The sequence below is a fragment of the Impatiens glandulifera genome, chromosome 1 (genome assembly GCF_907164915.1).
Source record: "Impatiens glandulifera chromosome 1, dImpGla2.1, whole genome shotgun sequence".
Lineage (NCBI taxonomy): Eukaryota > Viridiplantae > Streptophyta > Magnoliopsida > Ericales > Balsaminaceae > Impatiens > Impatiens glandulifera.
The window spans coordinates 53,195,394-53,223,307 of record NC_061862.1 but is presented as its reverse complement, the minus strand read 5'-3'; the positions used below and the strand labels follow the sequence as shown (position 1 = coordinate 53,223,307).

The following is a 27,914-nucleotide window of genomic DNA, read 5'->3' as shown; positions in this document are numbered from 1 at the left end:
GGAATACAGAGTTTTTGCCTCACACTTTATTTCTCTAGAATTCTATTTGACTTATGTAAACCCTTAATAATCACATATTTATAGGGTAAACATTTAGGTAATAAATCTAAATAACTCTTAGTCAGGCCCAAGCCCAAAACCAAATACAAACCCAATAAACTCTAATTAACAATATAGAGTTTATTATAAGTGTAGGCTCCATAACTCAACAATCTCCCACTTGGAGACTAACTTCTCATCTCTCGAACAGTAGTGGCTCTCCATTCGGTGTCTTAACGAAGAAGACCAACTGAAGTTGCACACAACTTCAATTTCTCATTTGTCATAGATTTCGTCAGCATATCAAATGGATTCTCACTCTCGGGAATCTTCTCAAGAGCTAATACTCCATCGTCTAAAGCTGACCGGATGAAATGATAACGAACTTGTATATGCTTTGTCCTTCCATGATAAACTGGATTCTTTTCCAAATGAATGACACTTTAACTGTTGTATCGCAACACACTTCCCTCGTAGTCTTGATCCAATTCTTGCAAAAAGGGTTGTAACCATATCATCTTCTTAGCGTCTCTGTCACAACAACATACTCTTCCTCACAACTAGAAAGAGCAACAATCTTCTATAATTTTGAAACTCAATTGATTGAAGTATCTCCCATAGTATAAATGTATTTTGTTGTGCTCTTCCTACTATTAACATCACCACCATTGTCATCATAAACATATCCTTCCAAACTCATATTAGACTTTCGAAAACACAAAGCGAGACATGTACTTCCTCTTAAGTATCGTAATATCCACTTTACTGCTTCCTAATGTTGTCTACCCGGGTTGCTCATGAACCTGCTAATAACTCCCACTGCATGTGTTATGTTTGGTCTTGTTCAAGCCATTGCATACATAATATAACCAATGGCAGAGGCATATGGAACAATGACCATGTAATTTTTCTCGTCCTCTGTTGAAGGCGACTGATCTTTAGATAGTCTGAAGTGACTAGTTAAAGGGGTAGTAACTGGTTTTGAATCATACAAGTTGAACCTACTAAGAATTTTCTTCACATATTCTTCTTGTGAAATCTTGAGAACTTCTTCATCCCTAAAAATTCTCATCCCAATGATTTGTTTTGCAGCACCCAAATCCTTCATTGCAAACTTTTCAAACAACTCTTTCTTGAGCTTGTTAATCTCATACAAGCTTGCTCCAGCAATCAACATGTCATCAATGTAGAGGAGTAGAATAATGTACGATTTATCAAACCTCTTGATATAGCAACAATGATCAACTTCACTCCTCAGAAAATTGTTACTTTTTATGAAGCTATCGAACTTCTTGTACCATTGCCTTGGAGCATGTGTCAAACTATATAGACTTTTCTAAATCTTACACAAAAGCTCATTTTTTCCTTTGATTTCAAATCCTTCTGGTTGTCGCATGTAAATCTCTTCATCTAAATCACCATGAAGAAAAGAAATTTTGATATCCATTTGTTGAAGATGAATGTCTTATTTCACAACCAAACTCAAAATAGTTCTAATTGTCATCAATTTAACAAATCGAGAGAAGATCTCATTGTAGTCAATAACTTCTTTCTATTGAAATCCTTTCACAACCAATATTTCCTTGTACCTCATGGTTTTATCATATTATTCTTTAATCCTTAATATCCATTTATTGTGAAGTGCTTTCTTTCCCTTTGGTAGCTCAGTGAGCTTCCAAGTCTGATTCAACGTCAAAGAGTCCATCTCATCTTTCATCGCAAACTCCCACTTAACCGATTCATTAGATTGTATTGCTTCCTCATAATATTCAGGTTCACCTCTAACTACCAACAATATATAGTTCAGAGATGGAGACCACCTCTCGACTGGTTTTCGATTCCTTGACGATCTTCTCAACTATATAACTAGTGTTTGCTGATTCGTCTATGGGGCCACGTTCTTAATGATTTCATCTTCAACAACTCACTGCTCTTCTTCAACAGTCGGTATATATTCAGCTAAAAATTCTCTCAAATCGACCATATCAGTCTCTTTCAACTTGGAATCACTCTCTGATGTCTTCCCAACACAATCTATGTAGAGAACCTGTTCATTGAAGATAACATTTCTGCTATGAATGATCTTCCAATTTTGATTATCCTTAAAAAGATAACCAAACTCAATATCACCATAACCAATGAAAAACATTTATTAGACTTTGGATCAAGTTCGCTCTTATCATATTCATTAATATGAAAATATGATAAACAACCAAACACTTTCAAATAAGAAAGATTTACCTTTTTATTGATCCAAGCTTCTTCAGGAATTCTGAATTCAAGAGGAATAGAGGGTCCCCTATTTATCAAATAGGCAGCAGTATTATAGCTTCTGCCCAGAAGGTTTTAGGCAGCCCTGCATGCAATCTCATGCTTCTAGCACGCTCGTTCAATGTTCGATTCATTCGTTCAGCTACTCCATTCTCTTGAAGCGTTCGAGGAACAGTCTTCACCATACTGATCCCATTCACAGCACAATACTCTTTGAAATCCGAATTGATATATTCACCTCCGTTGTTGGATCTCAAGCACTTAACTTTCTGATTTGTTTCATTTTCAACCAAAGCCTTCCATTTCTTGAAAATAGCAAATACTTCAGACTTGTGCTTCATAAAATATACACATACCTTTCTTGTCGAATCATCTATATATGTCACGTAGTATTGTGATCCACCAATAGAAGAAACATGTGCAGGTCCCCACACATCAGTGTGTACCAACTCTAACCTTTCTTTCTTGAGCTCTTTCCCAATTTTTAAGAAATTCACCCGTTTCTGTTTTCCAAGAATGCAAGTTTCACATAACTGATGTTCAACAGACTTCAGTTCTAGAATCTGTCCATTCTTCAAAAGAATTTTCATCCCTTTTTCGCTCATATGGCCCAACCTGCAATGCCACAGCTCACTGTTCTTCGAGTCATCAACTACAGCAACAACTGATTCTCTGTAAGTTGAAGTCGTGTATAACATTCCAGTTTTGTGACCTCGAGCAACAACTATTGCTCCTTTATTCACCTGCCACGCACCATTTCCACAACTAAAATTGTGACCTTCTTCATCAGTTGTGTAATAGAGATCAAATTGCGCATTAAACCTGGAATGTGTCTCACCTTATTAATCTTCCAAACAAAACCATTTTCCATCTTCAATTTGATGTCCCCCATGCCAACAATATCCATTTGGCTCACCATCTGCGAAATAAATTTTCTCACGTTTTCATCCACATAATTCTCCATTAATTCTTTGTGGGCAGTGGTGTGGAAAGACGTTCCTAAGTCCAAACCCATTAATCTATCGGGCTATCAACAGACAGAAGTAACGCATCAGTGACAGTTTCTGTAACAACGTTGGCTGCATCATTTTTATCATCGTTGTTCTCTTCGGTGTTTTGTAGTTCCTCTTCAAATGACCTTGTTTACCACAATTACAACACTCAAATGTTCGTCCAGACTTAGACTGACTCCTCCTTCTCCTCGACATAAATTTTCTTTTACCTCGGTTGAAATTTCTATCATTACCTCTACCCATTTTTTCCACAATTAGAGTAGAACTTTTGAACATTTCATCAGAATCAATTTTACGAACCTCTTCAACAAGAATATGATCTCTAACTTCAACAAATTTCAGTTTAGCATTTCCAACTAAATTACTAATTGATGTCATCATAGGTTCCCAACTATTTGGTAGAGATGCTAACAAAATCAGGGCACTAACTTCATCCCCAAAATCAATCTCAACATATAGCAATTGATTCACAATTGTATTGAATTCATTCAAATGAGTAGTGACAGAAGTACCATCAACAATTCTTAAGTAAAAGAGTCTTTTCATTAAGTGTACCTTTTTGTTGGCAAATGGTTTCTCATAGATATTAGAAAGAGTTTTCATCAGACCCATGGTGGTCTTCTCCTTTGCTAAATTGTGAGCAACTGTCTTGGCTATCGTCATTCGGACAACTCCCAAAACATGTCTATCAATGAGTTTTCATTCAGCTTCATCCATCTTCTCTGGTTTCTCACTCAAAGTAACATGAAGCTTCTTTCCATAGAGATAATCTTCAATCTGCATCCTCCAGAAGGCATAATCTGTCTCATTGAATCTTCCAATCCCAAGTCCTATATTGTTCTCACTTGCCATCGTTTTCAATGCTCAGATCTAGCCTAACTAGTCTGATACCAGTTGTTAGGATTTGTATCTCCCAAATCCGACCTGCTTGAAACGATCTGTAAAAACTCAAGAAAGAATAACACAAGAAGACACAGATTTATAGTGGTTCACTCAAAATGAGCTACGTTCACTTCAGCCGTCACCAGATTTCACTATGAAGAAAAAGAAGGAATACAAAGTTTTTGTCTCACACTTTATCTCTCTGGAATTATATCTGACTTATATAAATCATTAATAATCATATATTTTTAGGGTAAACATTCAAATAATAAACTTAAATAACTCTTGGTCAGGCTCAAGCCCAAAACCAAATACAAACTCAATAAACTCTAATTAACAATGTAGAGTTTATTATAAGTGTAGTCTTCATAACTCACATCAAAGTCGCAACCAACAAGAACGGGTGAAGTTGTGTTTGAGATTCAGGTTAGTTTCTGTGGATCTGAAGTTTAATAATAATTTTTGTTTCCATCTATTATCGAATTAGCATAGACATTGTGGCCATATAAACTTCTTTATCATACGTTTCCAGCTTTTAACACTTCATAATTAATTCTTGCATACAAGTGCTAACATAGTTTCTTTTCTTAAAAACTCAACTTCTTTATCATACATTTCCAGCTTTTAACACTTCATAATTAATTCTTACATGCAAGTGCTAACATAGTTTCTTTTCTTAAAAACTCAGAAAGAAACCTGCAACATAAACTCACAAACATTATATTAAGCTATCCAAAAAATATAACTTATTATTTAATAGCGATAATTTAAAAGCAATGGTTTAACCTTCTTATATTTCCATCTTCCATTTTACAATGTGTGCCAGCATCACTCAAAACAGGCTTTGATAAAGGATGCTCGGACTTTAATAACTAAATTATCCATGGAACTGTTCGGATAAGTTTATCCTTAATAACTAAATTCTCAACCATAATGTGCTGAGGTGAACGGGCAGTTGCTAATAGTGAACCGATAGTTGACATTGGAAAACAACAATCAACTAATCACGACCAAAGATCGTACCAAAGATCGGGTTTTAGTAAAACACACGTATTTGTACCTCATGAAGTGTTAAAAGTAAGGTTATGATTGTGCTAATTTCCTAAAAAAATAACCTAAAATGTTATTTTAGTAGTTGATTTAATGATTTGTTGAAACAATTGAGACACATTGCATTCATTATGCTTTGCTTGTTTTTCTTACCTTAGTTAAGTTGCTTAAATTAGTTGAGTTTGCTTAAGATATACATTAAATATGTCTTTATTAGGAATTTAAAAAAAGTTTGTTATATATATAATATAATATAAAAATTATGGACATTTTAATGAAAATCCAGAACCTCTATAATAAACATGAACCCTTTTTTGGTTTAATTTATTTAATTTATTTTACTATTATTACTTATTTTAAAATTATATAAATAATATAAAATATATTTATAAATATTCAAAATTAGTTAAAATTAAAGGACACAAATAATTGATGGAGAGAAAAGAGAATGATAAATAATAATGAAGAGAAAACTTAATCTATATATATTAATTGTATAATGTCAACTCATTTGCTGGCTTATTCATTCAAATCTTGGATTCACCCAAATACATATTAATTAGCAATATATAAAAAAATTATGGACATTCTGGAGAAAATCCTAAACCTCCATAATAAAAATAAACCCCCAATCACTTTTCCTTTTCAAAAAACATGGAATTTTTAATTTATAACATTTAGGCTTTGTGATCATTTGTTCAAGAGACCATTCAGGACTACACAGTGTCGTTCCTGAGATTTTTTAGGCCTTAGGCGAAAGCACGAAATTAGGGCCCTACGCATAAACTTCACTTGTGTTTCACCGTTGATCTTCAATAACCTTCCAATATCTACAAAGATGTAACATAAATTGTCAACGAAAGTGACTTCTTCTTGCATTTTTAGATGCAAAATCATTTATAATTGTATCGTAATCAATATATTCCAAAAAATCTTTTTCAATACATAAAATAGCAAGTCCATTCAATCTATCTTGAGACATCGAAGATCTTAGATAACTTTTCAATAATTTTAACTTAGAAAAACTTCTTTCAGCAGAAGCTACCGTAACAGGCAATGTTAGTAAAATTCGATATACAATAGAGACATTAGGATAACAATTTATTGACATTACAAAATCAAGAATTTCAGCAGCGGGCATATCCAAACTAGGTAAAGCAACTTGTAGTATTTTTAGTTCAGAAAACAAATCACTCAAATTAATATCACACGTACCTTCATGAGAAAATACATTACAAAATGTGCTACACTTTTCTTTCAATTTGCTTTCATTCAATGCCTTCAACTTTCCAGAATTCATAAGGAACCCAAATAAGTCATTAAACTCATTCAATTGTTCAAACCTATGTTTTAGGGATGCAAGAGACATATCAAACCTATGCACCACTTTGAGATTTAATAAATTGTTCTTCTAATTCTTTCCTTTTTTGTTTTTCATATCCAGATAAATATTTTTTCGGCGCCATCAAACAAGTAAATTATTTTCAAAGATCTTTACAGCTTAACCACACAAATACACAATCTCAAAACAAAGCATAAAAATAAATAACAATCAAACCCTGATATTGAATTTTCACTTTTAATGGTTAAACCTTACCTCAAGGCTCAACCGAGCGAAACAGAGTCACCGTCGAAATTATTTTGTTGTCGGTTTCGTTGTCGGTTTCGTTGTGAATTTCGTTGTCGGTTTCATTGTCGATGTAGGATACAAAGACTGAGAGAGACAGACAGTGAGATAGACAGTGAGACACACAGTAGGGTTTTCAATTTTTTGTTCTGATAGTGTTAGTTTATTTCTCTATTTGGGCTATAGAGCCATGGACCAAAAAATCTAACATAATAAAAAAAACATTAAAGAATAAGAAACTAAAAATCCTTACTAATACCTTAATTTAAATAAATAAAATCTTAATTTATTTTTTATAATAATAAATCATTATAACAAATAATTGAACAAATATTAAAAAAAACATAAAAAATATGTGATAATAAAAAACTTATTCATACCATGTCCTGTTTTTCTTATAATAATAAATTATAAAAAAAACTATTTAAAATTAATATATATATATATATGATTATAAAAAAAAATATTCTTTCAAATATTTCAAATATTTTTATAATAATAAATAAGTCTTATATATATTTCTTAATAAATTTAAAACTTAACATATTTAGTTAATATATTTTTAATTTAATTATTTTATTAATTTATTTTACACTTTTTATTTTTATTTTTACCAAACATTTTTTTATTTCAATCTTTTTAATTAATAATATATATATATATATTTTAAATTTTAAATTTTTATTTCAAGTATATAATGTCTTATTTTGTGTATTTATAATAATAAATAAAAACAAAAAATCGTTCATTTTAAAATTAACATATTCAGTTAGATGTATTTTTAATTTTTTAAATTTATATATATTTTTAATATATATATATATATAGGAACATTATAAATTAAAATAACAAATATTTATTATAGTTTATGGATTATAAATATATATATATAATTAATAATTTTAATACTAAAAAACTCATTATTAAAATCTTTTCATATATATTATCTAAATTATCTTTTCAACGATGGATTATTAACCCTAATTATTCTCAATTCCAACCATACTTAAACATTCAATTATATCTTTAGGCATGATCTTAAGCCCTGAATCACCCTTCGTTGACGAATTTTACTCTCCGTAACAAAACTTTAGGTATTATAACTAATTTACTGAAGCCAACATTCTCGCTTCCGCTTCATCTATCAATGTTCGCGCACCCACATATAATATTTACTTTTAGAGGGATTTGAATAGTGGTCTTAAGTTTTAAATGTTAACACTTTAATCTTTAATCGCTATACCACTTATGATTATTGAAATAATTTATAATTTTGTGTATATATATATATATATATATATATATATATATATTATAAATTAAATTTTGAATAATTATATATATTATATTAAATTTTCATATTCATATCAAAAAAAATTATAATAAAAATAATTATATTTCTTATTCTAATATTAAATAAAATATTTTCGTTAATAATGATATATATAATATAATATATAAATAAATTAATTAAATTTTTTATCCTAATTTTATTTATTAAGTATAAGACACCATGTGTACATATTTTAAAATAATTTTAATTTTTTGTTGTTGATATTTTTTGTTTTTTTATGTTTTTTGCGTGCATTCCACATGAATTTACCAGTATTTTATGTAAATGCTTAACTCAAGACGATATTCTCAACATTTGATTGTACCTTCTAACATGATTTTAGGTCCTGAATTACCCTTAGTGGACAAACTTTTAGATTTTGTCACCAATGTTTATGTTGTTGAAATAATTTAATAATTTTATGAATGTATATATATTTTTATAAGTTACCTTTTGAATAACTATATATATTATATAAATTTCTTATACTCATAAAAATAATACAATAAAAATAAGTATATCACTTATCCTAATATTAAATAAAAATAATAATAATGATATATATATATATATATATATATATATATATATATATATATATATATATATATATATATATATATATATATATATATATATATATATATATATATATATATATATATATATATATATATATATATAACTTATTATTATATTATAATTTTTCTCAATATATTATATCAATTTATTATTATTTTTTTTCATACCCAAAATTAAAATAATAATATTTTTTTTTTAATTTTTTTTTTATTTTTTTCTCTTTTATATATATATATATATATATATATATATATATATATATATATATATATATATATATATATATATATATATATATATATATATATATATATATATATATATATTATTCTATTTAGAAATATTTATCTCCTAATTTATTTTTCAATATATAATAATTATATATTGTTATATATTTATTTAATATTTTTATATATAAATATTTATATCATATTTTTACTAACTATTGTTTTTAAAAAATTATTAAATATTTTTTTTTGTTTTATATATCTTTTTTCTTATTTTGGATTTATTGACAATAGGTTAAGTTTTATTTATATAAAAATAATGATGATAGATGTTATTATATATATATATATATATATATATATATATATATATATATATATATATATATTATTATAAATATTCCGCGTTAATTAAATTTGGTGTAAAATTTAAAATATAAAGTCTTATTAGCTTAGATGGTTAGAGTGTTTTCCTTATTTTTGTTAGGTTACAAATTTTAAATATACTTATAGAATTTTTATTTTTAATTTTAATCGTTTCAATTTTTTGGGCAGATTAACCCACGATTTGATCAAATATTCATTTATTCTCATATATATATATTCAAATTAACCACAACTTTCGACCCTATAAATTTAAATTAAGTATTATATATATATATATATATATATATATATATATATATATATATATATATATATATATATATATATATATATATATATATATAACTATTATCAACGAATCAATCATATTTAGTGAATTTATTTTCTTATCTAGACATATTTTAGAAGATTTGACGTGAATTCAATATAGAAATATAAGTTAAAATAAAAAAAAAAATTAATTATATTTTATATTATTTCCTATATCTAATTCATAGACATATATGAAACTAATTTTATTTTACTAAAAAAAATGTTTTTTTTAAATAAACCTAGCATTGTTTAATATATTGTCAAATTCATCTCAACTATAAAATATATTGAAATTTAAAACACAAGAGTTCACCAATTGAAAGAGAGTAAGAACCACTTCAGAATAAAAAAATCTTCTAAATCAAGGGAAAAAAGTGTTTTGTTAAACACACTTTTAAATTAGAAAATGTGTGAACTAAAATTAACCGAGTATGTATTTAGGTATGAAGGGTATATACCGATAACATACCGAAATCAAGGTAGGCTGAAATTAATGTACGATAAACTTATGAATTTTTATATACATAAACTTTTAGTAAGGTATAAGGTATAGATAAAAGTTAAGGTATATTCTACCGATCCACCCCTAATTTCAAATTCAATATCCATATGATTCTACCTTCTTCGTTGGTTTATTGTCAATATACAATAATCTCGTTGTTTGATGAATCGCAATAATCACGAGTAGCTTCGTAGTTTTTTTATTGTTATTTAACCACAACATTTAATTCCGATAAAATTTTACATTCTTCTTTGATTTGTTAGTAAATACACTATTATCTCATTTCATTTTTTTATTAATCTCAACACGAGTTATGCAGTTTAAAAAGATAACATTATCATTTCACATATTCAACTTCGAATTGTCAACACTCACGAGTTATCCAGTTTACAAAGATAACATTATCATTTCACATATTCGAATTGTCAAAGTCTTATCTATATTGAATTTAAGGAGGAATGTTGTCCTACAAAATAATAAATTTGCAATATTATCAACAATATTATAATATTGTAATAATAATATTATATTATTATATTAATTTTTTTATAAGTTTAATGTAATGTCTATATAGATAAATATTTATTTAAAACAAAATGAGTTGCATCATAATAAAATAATATAATCATTTTGAATGATTTTTTTATTTTGTTTAAAAACAAATACAATTTACATAATTTTATATAAATTATAAAGGTATAAAAAATTCTTTTGTTTTCAAAAATAAGATTTACATTTATGACCTTTGTCAAAAAAAATAATTTTATATAAATTATAAAGGTATAAAAAATTCTTTTGTTTTCAAAAATAAGATTTACATTTATGACCTTTGTCAAAAAAAATATAAAATTTACACAATCTTATATAAATTATAAAGTACAAAATAAAGTAACCAAAAAAAAGTAACACACTTTTCTACGAAAATATGAAAACTCTCATAAACATATCAAGAAGACGGCAAATAATTTTTTCATAATAAGAATATAAGTGAAATATAAGACTATATCACCTCTAGTTCCTATAGCTTTCATGGTTAGAATTCACTTATTAAAAGTATTAAAATCTCTCTCTAATGTTAATAATTACAATTTCAACTCATAATAGGGTTTGCATCTCCATCTAATAAATTTTTTAATTATTTATAACTATATATTTAGTACTAAAAATTTCAATTATATATAAAATCAACTCTTAAATAGAAGAATTATTTTTTTTTATCGATTTTGTTAATATGTTATTTTCATTTAAAACTGACACCAAAATTTTTTGTTGATCCTTATGAACTTCATATTTAAATATTTTAGGTTATAGTGTCACCAACCATATTATTAAAATTTAATTTCCAAGTTAATTAATAAATCAAGATCACTTAATAAAACACTTAGAGAAAGATTAGGTGTGATGTCTATATATTGTAGATAAATGATGTATTTACATACTATTTAATACAATATATATTAGAGTTAAATTGTTTTTATAAAGCACACATAATCAAAATCTAGTTTTACGGTCTCTCCATCAATTGTTAATTTAGTTAGGTATAGAGTGCTCTAAATTTCTAATAATTTGTTATAATATTTTTTTACAATAATTATTTTTTTCTTTTATATTTTTGTTGACGCTTTTATATTATTCAATTATCATATACTCGGAGTTCTTTTTAGTTATTGTTTCACCCAATCATTCAATATTCATGAGATTCTACTTTTTTCGCTAGTTTATTTAGTCTATACATATTAATTTTGTTGTTGGATAGATCTCAACACTCACGAATAACTTCATAGTTCATTTTAGTTGTTATTTTACCCCAAATTTAATGTCAATAAGATTCTACCTTCTTCGTTGATTTATTAGTAGACAAACTATCATCATGTTCTTTAGTGAATTTCAACACTCACGAGTTAATCCAATTTGAAGAACATAAAATTATCATTTCACAATCTAATCTATTTCTATCTCAAACTCAGTCTAACCATATTATCAAAAAGGAACACTCAATTAACATGATTATATGTTTTTTCGTCATCAAGTTTAACAAAAGCATACTTATCGCCTCTAGAGTTAACCGAATCAATTAACTCATTGGCGATTGTAGACACTTATTTTTAACTTCCCAAATTTATATTTTTTTAATAATAATCCCGAGCATATAAAAATATTTTAATAAAATGATATACGGGCTTATTACACATGAATTAAAAATATAATTATTTTTAATGCGATGCCATGCCATGTCGATAGAATCCTGAAAATAATTAGTTTCGGACTTTAAAATCCAAAATATAACTAATAAGTTGATAATTGGGATAATTAAAATAACTATACGACAAGGGATTTTAATATTAGGCTCGACCTGAGTACTATTTCAAAAATGGTTTATTGTTTAGATTTGTTTAGAGAACTCTTGACTTACCTTCTCTTCAATCTCGTAAAAGTAGACGAGAATACCACTCTCTCGAGATTTGTCTCATTCTTAATTGAGATAAAGAATTAAAATATAGTTCTCTAATGAAAGCCTTTTAATTGGCCTATATAAGTTTTAGATCGATCGTGTACTCGGACAAATCGATTTAATTAACTTTAGAGTCACCAACATAGTTTGCTCTAAAAAAATTACAAAAAAAATAAGAATATTCATTATAAGAGTTCGATGTTTGGTTACGTGTGAAAAAAAGTTTTGACACTATGGTCCACACGCTCGTCTAGATGAACGGTCTCTATTCTGAAATAGTTGGCCATTTGAATATTAAAGGATTATTACACTATGTTTGATAAGGACTTTTACTGTTCGTCTAAAGTTTTGAACATGCATCCATTAATGGACGAGACTAAAATTGTAAGCGATAGACAAATATGATATAAAGAGAGTACACAAACAAGATTTTAAAATTCAAGTTTGCTAAAATAGGTGATTGTTTGCACAGGATTTTGAAGAATGATTTTGAAGCACGAAAGAAGTTTTCTCATATTTATTTGTGCAGCTATAGAACTTCATTTATGATACTTTCAGCAGTTTTATTAAACTGAGTCCTAAATATTCTGAAACTTTTTATGCTTATCAAGAATAATTTTACAAGTGTGTAAGAATTTTATTTGTGATTTTTGGTTTTATAGAAATCTAAATTATGGCGTCACAAAGTTAAATAATTTTTTAAATGTGTCATCAAATTTATGAATTTGTTTATGAAGAATAATATTCTCGATCGTTTTATATTATTTTAGTTTTTTTTTTCTGAATAATTAATCGGTGTAAATTAATTAGAAAAGTTAGTTTGATGAAAAGGTGAAACCAAACTATCTTACTGTGTGATTTTAATTAAAATTGAAATTGGAAGTTCTCGGTTAAAATCATGCGGATAAAGTGTCCGAGGTTGATTTTGAAAGTATGAAGGAATTCTGAAGACGCACATGGGAATTGTGTTGGGTTTGAATTTTGGTCAACTCATGGTTAACATGAAGGCCCAAGGATTTCTTGAATATAGGGCTCGTTTTCCTAGTGGTGTTGGACATGGATAAGTTAGGAGAGGTTAGGTGATCAAACTCTCTGACCTCATTTTAGTTAATCTGAATTTTTCCATAGACTGACAACCTCCCATCAAAGAGTCATGGTGGAATGCAACTTCTTCTCCCTCATTTGCTCATCTACGTGATTTCAGCTTCATATGTTTTTTTCGTTTGAATGCTTGTTACTAATACAGTTACTAAAACTTTGTCAAGTGATCTAAAGCTTAGGCGAATCATCATAGTAAAACTTCGCCTTAAACTATACCAGCCACCTCAAGCGAAATTCGGACAGAGATAGAAACCAACACTCCATGGCCTATATATATATATATATATATATATATATATAATTTTTTATTTGTTTAATCTCTGAGACAGCAGTTTCTTGTTTTGGGACAGCAAATTTTACTCCATTTTTTGAATTCAATCTGCGGTGCCAAAGATAATGTCCAATTTACTGCTCATAGTAGAAGAGAGTGGTAGGAGGAAAGAGAAAATTAAATATTAAAATAAAATGTCATATATATAATTTTTTAGGATTTAAAGCTTAGAATTTAGGATTTAGAATTTAAAATATATTTCATATATATATATATATATATAATTTTTTATTTGCCTAATTTATCAAAATTACATGTTTGATAATTTTTTATAACTTACAGCAGATCCTCTTCCCCATTTTTTTTACAATTAGAGGCAGCATTTGCTGCAGCGGTTATGGGAAATTTCTCTCTCCTTGGGCTCTTTATTTAAGTAGGTTGTGATTTGTTATGGAGTTATAGGGATATTAGACTTATATATTAAGTTGGAAGGGTGATTTCGACATTTTGCTTTTCATTGGGCTTTCCCGTTGGTGAGTCGACTGTGCATTATCTAATGAGTGGGCCGAGTTGGCTGGAGGACCAAAACTCAGGTCCACGTTTTTTTCTATGGAATCACTTCAATTCATCAACTACACAAAAGAGTTATAATTTTTTTAAGGAGATGATGTCTTTAAGTTTCTCGGTTGATCATCAAACTTACTCTAAATCTCCTGGTCGACTCATGTTGAGTGACGGTATGAGATTGATATTGTTGAAAAGGTATATGTTCGAGGGCTAGACTATTGCTAGTAAAAATTTTAAAGGAGATGGTTTGTAGGTCCACGAATCATTGGATGAAAATTATGACTACATTCTTCATTGGTTTGACATCGGTGTCTTACGGGCAACCTTCGGGTCAGTACATAACTCAATAATTTATGTGTGGTAGAGCTTGTGTGGTGGACCGTAACCCGACTTTTCGTGCACGAGTCTTTGAGGCTAGATAGAATGCACGAGTCTTCTTCTCATGAGCTTTTGGATGGGTTAGAGGTTGAATGACGACTTGAGGCCGGTTCCATTGGATCGGAGCCTGTCTAATCTACAATTTTGGTAGAAAACGTCTTCAAGAGGTGGACTGTAGCTCCATGAATCTCCGATATGTGTTGTCTAAAACTGATCAAGGTTCCTTACAGACCACCTTACATGAGTTGTAGATTGAACTGTATGTCTTGATTGGTGTTAAAAGAAAGGTAAGACCAAGACTTTTCCATTGGTAGGTTATGGGATCGAAATGGTCAAGTATAGCCAAAGTTATGACCTAAGTTATAATATTATTAAAAAAAATTATAACAAGGATTCATACATAATTATATCAAACTTATTTTGTTTTCAATTGTCAATAAAATGTCCTAAGCACATGACTAGGAACAAAAACATGCATGGTCTCTTAGATTCTAGATTAGGGCATATATAAAATCCATATATCCACATCAGGTAGGTTGAAATGATTTAGTACGATCAAAATTGTGTAAACATCATATGTTATCTAAAATGCCAAGTTATTTTGGAGTGGAGACCGTTTTTTTAACATGTGTGTGGACTATAAAGTTGGGGCCCTTTCCCACTTGTAACTAAACATCGAACCCAAAATAATTTCTATAAATTTTCTTTCTTAATTTCTAATAAAAGTAAATTAGGTGGTGATTTTTTTGAGCCAAAAACATTCTTTTGAGGATAAAATTCGGACACATTACTATTAAAATTCATCATCTTAGCACGCGGGATTTAAGAGGAAGATTAGGCATGGAGACTAAATGTGTCTCGAACGTAATTCTCGAGATGAGATATTTTTTTAAATGCGTTGGTGAAACTGGTGACTTTTGTTGGAGAAACTAGTGACATTTTTTTTTAAAGATCTTGTTCCAACCCAAAACAAATATGAAACAATAACCAAACCCTGTACAAGGGGCATTTTATTAAAAAAAATGCATCGAAATTTTAAATAAAACTCTTTCAAATAATACGAGGGACATTTTAAATAATTAAAACAAATTAACCAAAAATCACCAAAAAAAAAAAGTGTATTAATAAAAAAAATCAACAAAAGAGGCAAATTTTCGTCAACTGTTTTCATAGTGTCATTACAAGAATCTTGACTTGGGGAAATAGTAAAAAAAATTAACATGATAAACATTAATAAAAGAATCTTGACCTCTATGAAGAGCCATCAAGAATTGATTGATGAAAATGATGTTAATTTGGAATCTCTGGTTTGTGAAAAGCAAAGCAAACCAAGAACAAAATTAACATAATAAACGTTAATAAAGTCATCTTGACATGTAAAGAGCGGTAAAAAGGTAATTGACGAAAAGAACGTTCATTTGGAATCTTTGCTATGTCAAAAGAGCACAAAGAACAAAATTAACATAATAAACGTTAATAAAGGAATCTTGACCTATGAAGAGCGGTCAATAGTGATTGACGTTAATAAAGAAATCTTGACCTATGAAGAGGGGTCAATAGTTGATTGAAGCTAATAAATGAATCTTGAACTATGAAGAGCGGTCAATAGTTGATTGACGCAAAGAACATGAATTTGGAATCTTTGATCTGTGAAAAGCAAATAAAAGAACAAAATTAACGCGCGATAAACGATAATAAAGGAATCTTAACATGTGAAAAGCGGTCAATGTCAATGTGAAACCTTATATGTGAAGAGAAGACAAGAAGAATGTTAATAAAAGAATATTGACTTGTGAAATATAGTAAAAAAAGAAAAGAAAAAAAAAAATACCTCTCATGATAAAATATAATATTCAATTCCTCACATTAGTAAGATTATCTCAAAACTTAGATGGGGTAGTAGTTACCCTAAATTTTAATGATCTAGCAAATTGAATTAGCTTCCTAAGCTTTGCTCCTTAGTTTAATTTGAAGTTATTCAAAACAATTTAATAATTTTTAAACAAACTTAAATCAAATCAGTTTTAAGTACTTTAAATTAGTAATCAATGAATTGATTTATCATTATTCCTAATTACTATTTAAGCCAAACATTATAATAAAACAAACACTCTTTTATTAAAGTTAGAGTAGTTATAGTGATCGGTATATTTTTTTTAATGAAATTACTACATTGTTTAAAACTAAAACAAAATAAAGAAAGGATAATACAAGGCTATTTTTCTTTGGCTTACTTAAAATCTAATATTTAGACGATATAAGTGGTATTTCACATTTAAAGTTTAATTTGTGCTGAACTGTTTTAACTATAACACGAGTTGTTAAGTGAAAAAGAGATAAACGTTTATCACAAAGCACCAGTGGTCTAGTGGTAGAATAGTACCCTGCCACGGTACAGACCCGGGTTCAATTCCCGGCTGGTGCAACTCATCTTTTTATTCTCAAAGGCTCAAACAATGGAGAAATGCACTTATTTATTAGTTGGTTATTTATTATTATGTGCAGCATATAGAGAGAGGCCTTAAGAAGTGTAATAATGCACTTATTTATTAGTTGGTTATTTATTATTATTATGTGCAGCATATAGTGAAAGGCCTTAAGAAGTGTAATAATGCACTTATTTATTAGTTGGTTATTCATTATTATGTGCAGCATATAGTGAAAGGCCTTAAGAAGTGTAATAATGCACTTATTTATTAGTTGGTTATTCATTATTATGTGCAGCATATAGAGAGAGGCCTTAAGATTAAGTGTAATGACAATAAAAAGAAACCCTTACTTAACAAGGTAATGTTGTTTGTTTTTGAAACTGTTCTATCTAATTAATTAATGGATGATGCGGTTATTTAATCCAATATTGTGAAATCTTTGGAATCCCGAAAGGGGGTTGTAACCAATTACAACCTTAATACCTTATGCAACATATATATTCAATTCTATAAGGAACAATTTAAATAATTTTAATGGTTTCAGAAACAGAGACTACTGTTGTCCAAATATAATGTTGTAGAACAAGTTTTCATGCATAAGTAGATACTAAAAACACACATAATTATAGTGTTTTGAAAAAAGAAAATTTGGTGTACAAGTAAGTATTATATTGTCCACATAAATACCAGCAGAAACTAGTAATAAAATTGCATATCAGCTTTTTTATTTGAGGACGTCCCAAAATCTGTAATTTTTCTTCATCAGATGGCATTAAATTAAATGGGGGTAATAATCATTGTTCTCACATATCTTTATTGTCCACACACTTGAGTAACAAGTTTAGAATACACATATACATATATGTTCTCTCATCTATAAGGTGTTTGAAGTCCAAATATAAGAACAAAAGCAAAAAATAACGCCGTTGCCGGGGATCGAACCCGGGTCACCCGCGTGACAGGCGGGAATACTTACCACTATACTACAACGACTTGTGTTTTTGGACTCAATTATTACTTAATATAAAATTACATAACAAGTTGTAGTGTATAGTGAGTCAATTCAAAATATCCTTATACTTGTAACTGAATCAGACTTTTGTTTCCTCCGTCTTCTTTCCCATTTCCCATTACTGACCATAACAAATATTATTGTATAAACCCTCACATGATTGATTGCATCTTTATGCTTCAATTTTCTTTTTTCCTTAAGGAAATAGACTTCAATTAATGTTAGCTTTGTATATGCTTTCTTTTCTTTGTAGTGTTTTTATTTTTTTATTTTTATCTTTCATGTATTGTAAAACAATTATATTCATATTTAGTACAACCTTAAAAATGGTTAAATAAGAACATTTGAATAAGAACATTAGTGGTGGTGGTGGTGTTATAGGTACATATACAAATTACGATCATATAAACAAATAAAAAATATTATTAAAAAAATGATAACAAGTTTTCATACATAATTATTAATAAAATATATAATTTCCCTATATAACAATAACAAAGAAATATAATAAAATATTAAAATGTATAAAGAGTTTTTCAATGCATAATTAATAAACAAATATACAATAAAATTATAAAAAGCTATGTTAGTACCCAACATCCATTAACTGCTACGAGCCATTAGAAAGTTGAACCATGCCCTGGTTAGCTTGCACCACCATGAAGTTGGCACACTATACTCTTCCTTAAGCCCATCCAACCCTTTGTTCACTAGAATAATATCCCTCTCGATCACCAACTTGAACTCCGACGCCTTACTTCCTTTAGCTCCGGCCACCATATACATATACAGCTCCAAGTTGTGAGCCCTCGTCTGGAAACACATGATCCCCGCTTCTCCATTTTTCGAGTAAGTAGATTTTTCGCCATCCACTTTTAAGACATTCCCCATAACATCATAGTCCACCATGTCTAATTTAGCATAGTTTTAATACACCTGCACAAAAACAATTAGACGACTTAGTTTCATTCTTAATCAAAGTTTTACTAATACATCATTAAAATAACGTTAGTCAAACTAATTTGACCCAACATAATATTTTGCACGACGAGCATGAATTAGATGATTGTGCTCAACCACCCGTGAGTCAATGAGTTCATTTTAAGAAAGAAAGACTCAAGATAACTTCAAGGGGAAAATCCAATTACAAATTTTAAACTACAAATGATTAACAAGAAAAGCTTAATTAAAAAATAAATAAACAATTAACGCGAAAAATGTTAATTAAAAAATAAATAAACAATGGGTTGAAGTTGAGACTTCCAACTTATGCAAGAGTCACACAAAGTAAACACATATGAAGTAGTAGACTTTCTATTATCCCTATCATTAGCATAATTGAAATCCACATAACCAACCAACTTAGTACCTACAGAACACTTAGAGAAAGTCAAGCCAACATCAATAGTGGTTTTTAGATATCTCAAAAGTCATTTCAAAGCATTCCAATGAGACATACTAGGGTAAACATAAATCTACTCAAGCAACCAAGGCTAACAAAATTCTAATGGAAGAGTGTTTAACAACAGGAGAAAGTACCTCATTATAATCACCTCCTTCCTTCTGAGCGTAGTCTTTAACTACCAATTTTTCCTTGTAGCGAACATCAAATTTTTCAGAAAATCCTTCTTTCTTAGCAAAAATCCATTTACAACCAATAGCCTTCTTCTCTTTTCGTAGATGCCTCAACTTGCATGTCTCATTCTTCTGAATAGATTGCAATTCATCTTCCATAACACCTCTCCTTTTTCCTTTTTCCATTTTCAGTACTTCGACTGACATCTGAAAAAGTGGATGGAACATCATCTACGACTAGAAGTGTATAGGCCGCCATGTCAACAAACCGACCTGGTTTTTGAATAACTCGTCTTGGCCTATTCACAGCAATTGATTCACTTTGTTCTGAAGGTTCTTGGGTCAGAACTTCTTCCTCATTTAACTCTTCGTCTGTCGTCGGAGAGTCACTTCTAGTTGGGCTTATCTTTATCTTCTCAAACTCCACCTGTCGCGGAGTACAATCAATTTTGTCTGGTGTTACCTTATTCAACATTGAATAATCATCAAAAGTAACATCTCTACTAATAATGGTTTTCTTTGCATCCAAACACCAGAGGCGATACTCTTTAACTCCCGTAGTAAATCCCATAAAAAGAGCCTTCTTTCCTCGTGGATCCAACTTTGATTCAACTACATGATAATATACAGTAGAACCAAAATTATGTAAAGAATCATAATCAGTTGCAGGTTTTCCAGACCATACCTCTAATCGAGTCTTGCCACCAAGTGCAGATGATGGTAGGCGATTTACCAAATGTTGAGCGTATGACACAGCTTCTGCCCAAAATTTTCTGTCTAACCCAGCATTAGACAACATACATCGAACATTCTCCACCAATGTCCTGTTCATACGTTCCGATACTCCATTCTGCTGTGGTGTTTTTCTGACTGTGAAGTGTTGAACTATGCCACACTCTTGGCATAACTTCTGGAATGGATCATTCTTGTATTCTCCACCGTTATCAGTCCGGAGAACTTTGATCTTTCTTCCTGTCTCGTCTTCAACTTGAGTTTTCCATTTAAGAAAAATCTCAAACACTTCATCTTTGTTCTTCATAGTAAACACCCAAACTCTTCTGGAAAAATCATCAATAAAAGTAACAAAATAATGTCTACCTCCAAGAGAAGGAGTCTTGGCAGGTCCCCAGACATCTGAGTGCACATAATCCAAAATACCCTTGGTGTTATGAATAGCAGTGCCAAATTTTACTCGCCTTTGTTTTCCCAGAATACAATGTTCACAAAAATCTAACTTACAAACATTTGTACCTTTCAATAATCCTTGTTTGACAAGAGTTTGCATAGATTTCACACCAGCGTTCCCCAATCGCATATGCCATAGTTTTGTTGCCTCTAACTCTTTACTGCTCCCGGAAGTTGATACACATGATGTCCCATTAACTGTACTACCTTGATAGTAATACAAATTATTACTCTTCCTGATAGCTTTCAACATCACTAGCGCTCCAGATATTACCCTAAGAACACCATTTTCCAATTTCACATGTAGGCCTTTCGACTCTAAGGCCCCCAAAGAAATGAGATTCTTTTTCATATTCGGTATGTACCGATCATCTCTAATAATTCTGGTGGATCCGTCATCATTCCTCAGCTTGATTGAACCTATCCCCTTTATTTTACATGTATTAGCATCTCCCATATAAACAACTCCACCATCTAGCTCCTTAAAGTCATAGAACCACTTTCGAACTGGTGTCATATGATAAGTGCAGGCTGAGTCCAATATCCACGCATCAGGATGTGATGTTGTGTGTGACATCGATAAAGAGTATTCTGAATCTGCATCACCTTTGTTTTCTGCAACATTCGCATCTTCAGAATCTTTCTCTTTCTTCTTCAACTTTGGGCAGTTAATCTTCCAATGTCCTCTCTCACGACAGAAAGCACATTCATCTTTGGCAACTCTACTTTCAGATCTTCTTCCTTTCCCTTTTGATTTGCTCTGCTGACGGCCCTTGACCATCAATGCTTCATCTGCTGTACCTACTTTACTTTTCCTTTTATCCTGCTTTCTCAATTCATGACTATATAAAGCAGAACTTATAGCATCAAGAGAAACATTTCCCTTCCCATGAAGTAACGTTGTTTCTAAGTGTTCAAATTCATCAGGAAGGGACGATAGCAACATCAACGCAAGATCTTCATCTTCAAACCTAACGTCAAGGTTTAACAAATCTGCTACCAATTCATTAAACTTAGTTATATGCTCATTCATCATAGTACCTGATTGGTATTCAAACCGGAACAGTCGCTTCTTCATAAGGAGCTTATTCTGACCACTCTTCTTCAGAAACTTGTCCTCCAATGCTTGCCACAGTTTCTGTGCAGAAGTTTCATTCTTCACAGCATACTTCTGCTCTCTGGACAGGCACGACCGAATTGTTCCGCACGCCAACCGATTCACGATACTCCACTCTTTTTCTTTTATACCATCTGGCTTTCCGACCTCAATAGCAACATCTAGACCCTACTGAAAAAGACAATCTAGAACCTCATCTTGCCACATGCCGAAATGCCCAGTTCCATCAAAGTTCTCCACCACAAACTTCAAATTCGACATCGGTGTCCTCGTCCAAGATGACGAAGGAGTTGACGCCCCTTTTGAAGACTCCACCATGCCAAGGACGAACCTTTGGCTCTGATACCACTTGTTGGGGAAAAACCCTGACAGAACTACAAAAGAAGAAAAAACCAAACGAAAGAACACTAACAGAATTTGATAAAGGAGTTCGGCCAAAATGTTGCCTACGTCTCCGAGCACTAAGGCTATCAATTAATAAGGAAGAAGAGATACAAATTTGGGTGCAATAAACCAAAGAGGGGAGAGTTTCTTTTATACACTAAGAAACTTCCCCAACTCCCATCATCTTCCGATGTGGGATTTATGCTAATTGTGAATATAGTTTCTTTTATATACTAAGAAACTTCTTTCACTCCCATTATCTTCCGATGTGGGATTCTAATTGTGCCAACAACAACAAATGAGACATACTAGGGTAAACATAAATCTACTCAAGCAACCAATTGCATATGCAATAGCAGGCCTAGTGCTAATCATGAGATACATAACAGGCCCTATAGGATTGGAATAAGGCACATTCTTCATTTTAGTTATTTCAGTTATTTCAGTTTCAGTCTTAGGAGACTAATCCTTACTTAACACAAAGTGGAAAGCAAGAGACACATTCACAGATTTATAATCAGACATAGAAAATTACTCAAAATTTTTGCAACATATGCACTTTGATTCAACATAAGAAAAAGTTGTGTTCTATCTTTAATGATATTCATGCCAAAAATCTTCTTAGCATCACCTAAGTCTTTCATGTCAAAATTTTTACAAAGCGATTTTTTCACATGCATTACAGACTTCAGACATGGACTAACAATCAACATGTCATCCACATACAACAAAAGAAATACAAACACAGTCTATATTCTTGAGGTAAAGGCAATGATCAAAAGAACTTCTTTTAAACATTAAAGATTGCATGCACTTATCGAACTTGATATTTCATTGCCTAGGATATTGTTTTAAACCATACAAAGCTTTTTTTTTTAAACAAACAAACATGATCAGGCAACTTGGGGTCAACAAACCCCTCAGATTGATGCATATAAATATTCTTATCAAGTTCACCATGTAATAAAGCAATAGTAACATTCATTTGCTTCAATTCTCAATCAAAGTGAACAACTAAAGCAAACATAATTCTAACATTAGTGAATTTGACAATAGGAGCGAAAATTTCAGCATAATTTATTCCCTCCTTTTGAGTAAATCCCTTGGCTACTAACCTAGCCTTGAATCTAACTTTTTCATACTCTTGCTTCACCGTATACAACCACTTGCAATCCACTAAGGAGCAATTATGAGGTTTAGAAACAAGTTTCCTAGTATCATTGATTCTTAGGGAATTCATCTCATTATTCATAAAAACAATTCATTTAGTAGAAAACTTAAACCTCATAGTTTCTTTGTAAGATCTAGGCTCATTACAGTCTAGGGATTCAAACATGTTAAAATCAAATTCATACATATTACAATTATTGAAATTATCATTCCTAAATATAGAAGGCATTCTAAAAGTTCTTCTACTTCTATCTCTAGCAAGTTGATAGTCATGCAAATCATCAGACAAATCATGTGAATCAGACAACACATTTGAATCATTCAAATCATCAAAAAAAATTATGTGAATTAGACAAAACATTTAAACCATGAAAATCATCAATATCATGCACTTTATCATGCTCCACCTCATTGAGAACATTCACATCATATTCAGTAGGTTGATCAAAAACTATAGGCACATGCTCCACCTTATTATGAGCATCATTAACAAGAGTGGGGAACATAGACAAGCAAGGAAAATTATTCTCATTAAAGACAACATCTCTACTTATCACAATTCTAATCCCAGGTTCACTTCTATCCCAAAACCTATAACCTTTTACCCCTTCAGAATAGTCTAAGAACACACATTTCTTGGACCTAGGCTCCAACTTGTCAACCTTCTGATGCACAAAGCCAACACAGACAAAAATTTTCAAGTTGCTCAAATCAAGAGGTTTAGGGTTCTCAACGGTCGCGACAAACGCGACACCGACAACGGTTGAACAGGACAGTAACAAATTCTTCTTTAGAGGCAGCGACGACTTTCTTCTTTGTCCAGTAGCAGCAGAAGAAGAAAATAAAAGCATTAGGATGAAAGAAGAAACAGAAGACAAATCTGCGCTTATTGGTGAAGATAACTCATATACTCCAACCCAAACTCAAACTCCAATTACAAACCCAAAGAATTGGTGAAGATGAAGCATTGCATATGAGAAAGTCACTATTACTTTTGATTTCAAAGAGCTCTAAGCTTTGTTGTTTGTGTCTTTAATTGTTGTTCTCATTCTGGTTGCTTTTTATGTTTTCATCTTGTTGGTTCATTCATTTTTTACAAAAGTTTGTTCTTCCTAAATCCTGAACTCTTGTAATCCTTTACCTTTTCGGGTTTTTTTAATTACGTTATGTCGTTTTCTCAACAACAAAAAAAGTAAGTCCATGAATTTTTTTAAATCCAGTATCATCAATTAGTGTCTATTGATCAAACTTAGACATGCGTTTTACTAAATATATGTGTCTTATCCAAACTTTGTCTAAGAGAGACATTATGTAGACACTTATTTTCAACACCCAAATTTATAACTTTTAAAATATATTGGGCTAATTTAAAATATTTTTCTAAATTCATAAAATAAATCATTGAATGGGATTCATAATAAATAATTAATTTGAAAAAAATGTCGTATTAGTCGAAATCCAAATTAATCAAGACCCGAACATTCTATTAAAACTAAAATTGTCAAAATAAATAAATTCATAAAATGGACATTTTGCACGACAAGCGTGGATTAGATGATCGTGCGCAACCCATGAGTCAATGAGTACATTTTAAGAAAGAAGGACTCAAGATGACTTTAAGGGAAAAATCTAAATAAAATATTAGGTGGCTGATTTAAATTAAAAGGAAAAGCCTAGGGGCCTTTCGGCCAATGCTTGAAGAAATAAGAGGCTCAATAGAAATGTTTTGTTAATGTTGTTTCGGTTGATGATTGGTGTCTTGGTTTGAATTCGTATTTTAAAATTATATGCCAACCATTTATGCTATTTTAGGTCAAATTTCTCTTGTTTTTTGGTTGATATTATTTTAGTTAACAACATAGTTGTCTTGTTTTTTACTTACGACGTAGATAAGAAAATAAAAGAAATAAGGTGGCGGTTATACAATCACCTAGATACATGCTCTCCAAACTATCGGTCCCTTGGTCGGGATGTTCATGTGGCTTCCTCCCATGACTGAGCCAAAGGCCCGACCGAACACTTTTCTTGCGCAACTCTTTTTTCGATCGAACAAGTCATTTTGTTGATTCGTCACACAATCACTCCATTTATTTCAGTTGCTCGTTACTGCAATATTATTACATTAATATTTAAATTATATAAAATAATAAGAAATAATAAAATTTATGATACTCATACTTATCAATAAATAACAATACATCATGTTACACCGGTAGAAAAATGAAAATTAAAGACGGTGAAAATCGTCGTTAAAAACCTTAATGTCGACGTTAATAATTATTAACGTCAGCGAACAAAGTCGTCGTTCGTCGAGGCTAAAAAGTCAACGTTAAATTTTTTTGATTATTAACAACGACTTTAGGGGGAGGACGTTGTGGTTAATAATACTACATTATTAATCACGATGTTCTCCTAAATAATACTACATTAGGAGAACGATGTGGTTAATAATACTACATTATTAATCACTGCTGCTTTAAGAGAACGTCGTGGTGGTTAATAATGTAGTATTATTAACCACAACATTCTTCTAAAGTCGTGGTTAATAATATAGTATTATTAACCATAACATTCTTCTAAAGTCGTGGTTAATATAGTATTAATAACCACGGCTTTACAAGAACACAATGGTTAATAGTATTATAATATTAACGACATCTTTAGGAGAATGCCTTGCTGAATAATGTGGTATTATTAACTCGACTTTACAAGAATGCCATGGTTAATAATTGTTACTCTCTAATTTTTGGTGATTTTTTTAATTTCACAAAACCTATTTCAAATGTTTTTACGAAAAAAAATACAATTCATAAATCAAATTTAATTCCAAATTTGACAAAAATCTAAAATAGTAATACAAAATCACAAATCATATGTTCATCAGTACTAATTAGGGGGAATCCTAGACATGAACATCTCTAAAGCCTCTTGTTTCGCGCACACCTGCACCTCTAAAAACTCTTTTTGTGCACGCACCTCCTCTTTGATATCATTCATCCTCTACTCTTGTGCCTTATTTTGTGCCTCCTGATTTACGCGCAACATCTCTACCTCTTCTCGTAGGATCCTATTTTCCTCCATCATCGCATGTGGTGACACACGTGATTTGACTCTAGAAGAATAATTTCTCCTTTGATCGGGTCTGAAGTGAGTGGGACGTATTCCCGATCTTATCCCGGTCACTCTCCCGTGTATCTGTCGACCCAAAATAGACTCAAACATTTCGAGCGACGACAAATTAGGGTTTTCTTCAAGCCACTCGGGCATCATAGTTTACAATCATTTACAACATTAATATTATTAATTTTAAACTTATACATACAAACCAAAACAATAGAAATGATAACAACTTATGACGACCTGGTGAACTAACGGAGAAGGCACGGGAGTTAGTTCAATGGTAGTCGCTCTCCTAGTGTGTGTTTGTAGGAAGAACTATGCTTAACTAGGGAGTGTCCCATCTCCCTCTCCTATACAAATAACATACATATATATATCATATGTTAGATATTATGTAAATTGAAATTTTTTACTAAAAATTACCATAGCTCGTTCTTTCTACGTAAATGGTTTGATGCTGGTGTGGTGGGGGTACATCAATTTCTTTCTATTGTCATCGTTGATCCTACTTTTTTCTGCAATTATAAGATAATAGATGTTAGTTAATAGTCTAAAAATACATATAATGAAATATAAATGACTGTGTACTATACCTTAAATTCAGACGTGAAGTAGTGATTGTCAAGAAAATAATTCCAATCTTCGTAATAAAACCCCTGAGGAGGGTTTATTCTGATTTTTTCCTCGTCATCAATATATAGGTCGATATAAGTCTTCTTGTTCTCATATCTCCACCTATCCCATTCCTTTTTTGCTTGTTCCATCGTCTTATCTCAATAGGCTTCAATGGGAATGTCTGTTAAATTCTCAAAACAATCCTGAAAAATAACAACATATTTTAGGATTGTGAATGTTTCAAATTATAAGATAACACGTTAAAAATATAAAACTCACGGAGATATACTGCCATATATGGTTCAATATGGAT

The 27,914-nt window shown here is 30.4% G+C and overlaps 2 non-coding genes and 1 pseudogene across 2 annotated transcripts; 1 reads left to right on the top strand and 2 right to left on the bottom strand.

The window, feature by feature from the left end:
- Positions 1 to 1,438: 1,438 nt before the first annotated feature.
- Positions 1,439 to 27,914, bottom strand: part of LOC124928023 — a 58,442-nt pseudogene continuing 31,966 nt past the window's right edge.
- Positions 17,349 to 17,419, top strand: TRNAG-GCC. Its single transcript has one exon. It is a non-coding gene; the product is annotated as a tRNA-Gly (tRNA).
- TRNAD-GUC lies at positions 18,345 to 18,416 on the bottom strand. The gene has a single exon. It is a non-coding gene; the product is annotated as a tRNA-Asp (tRNA).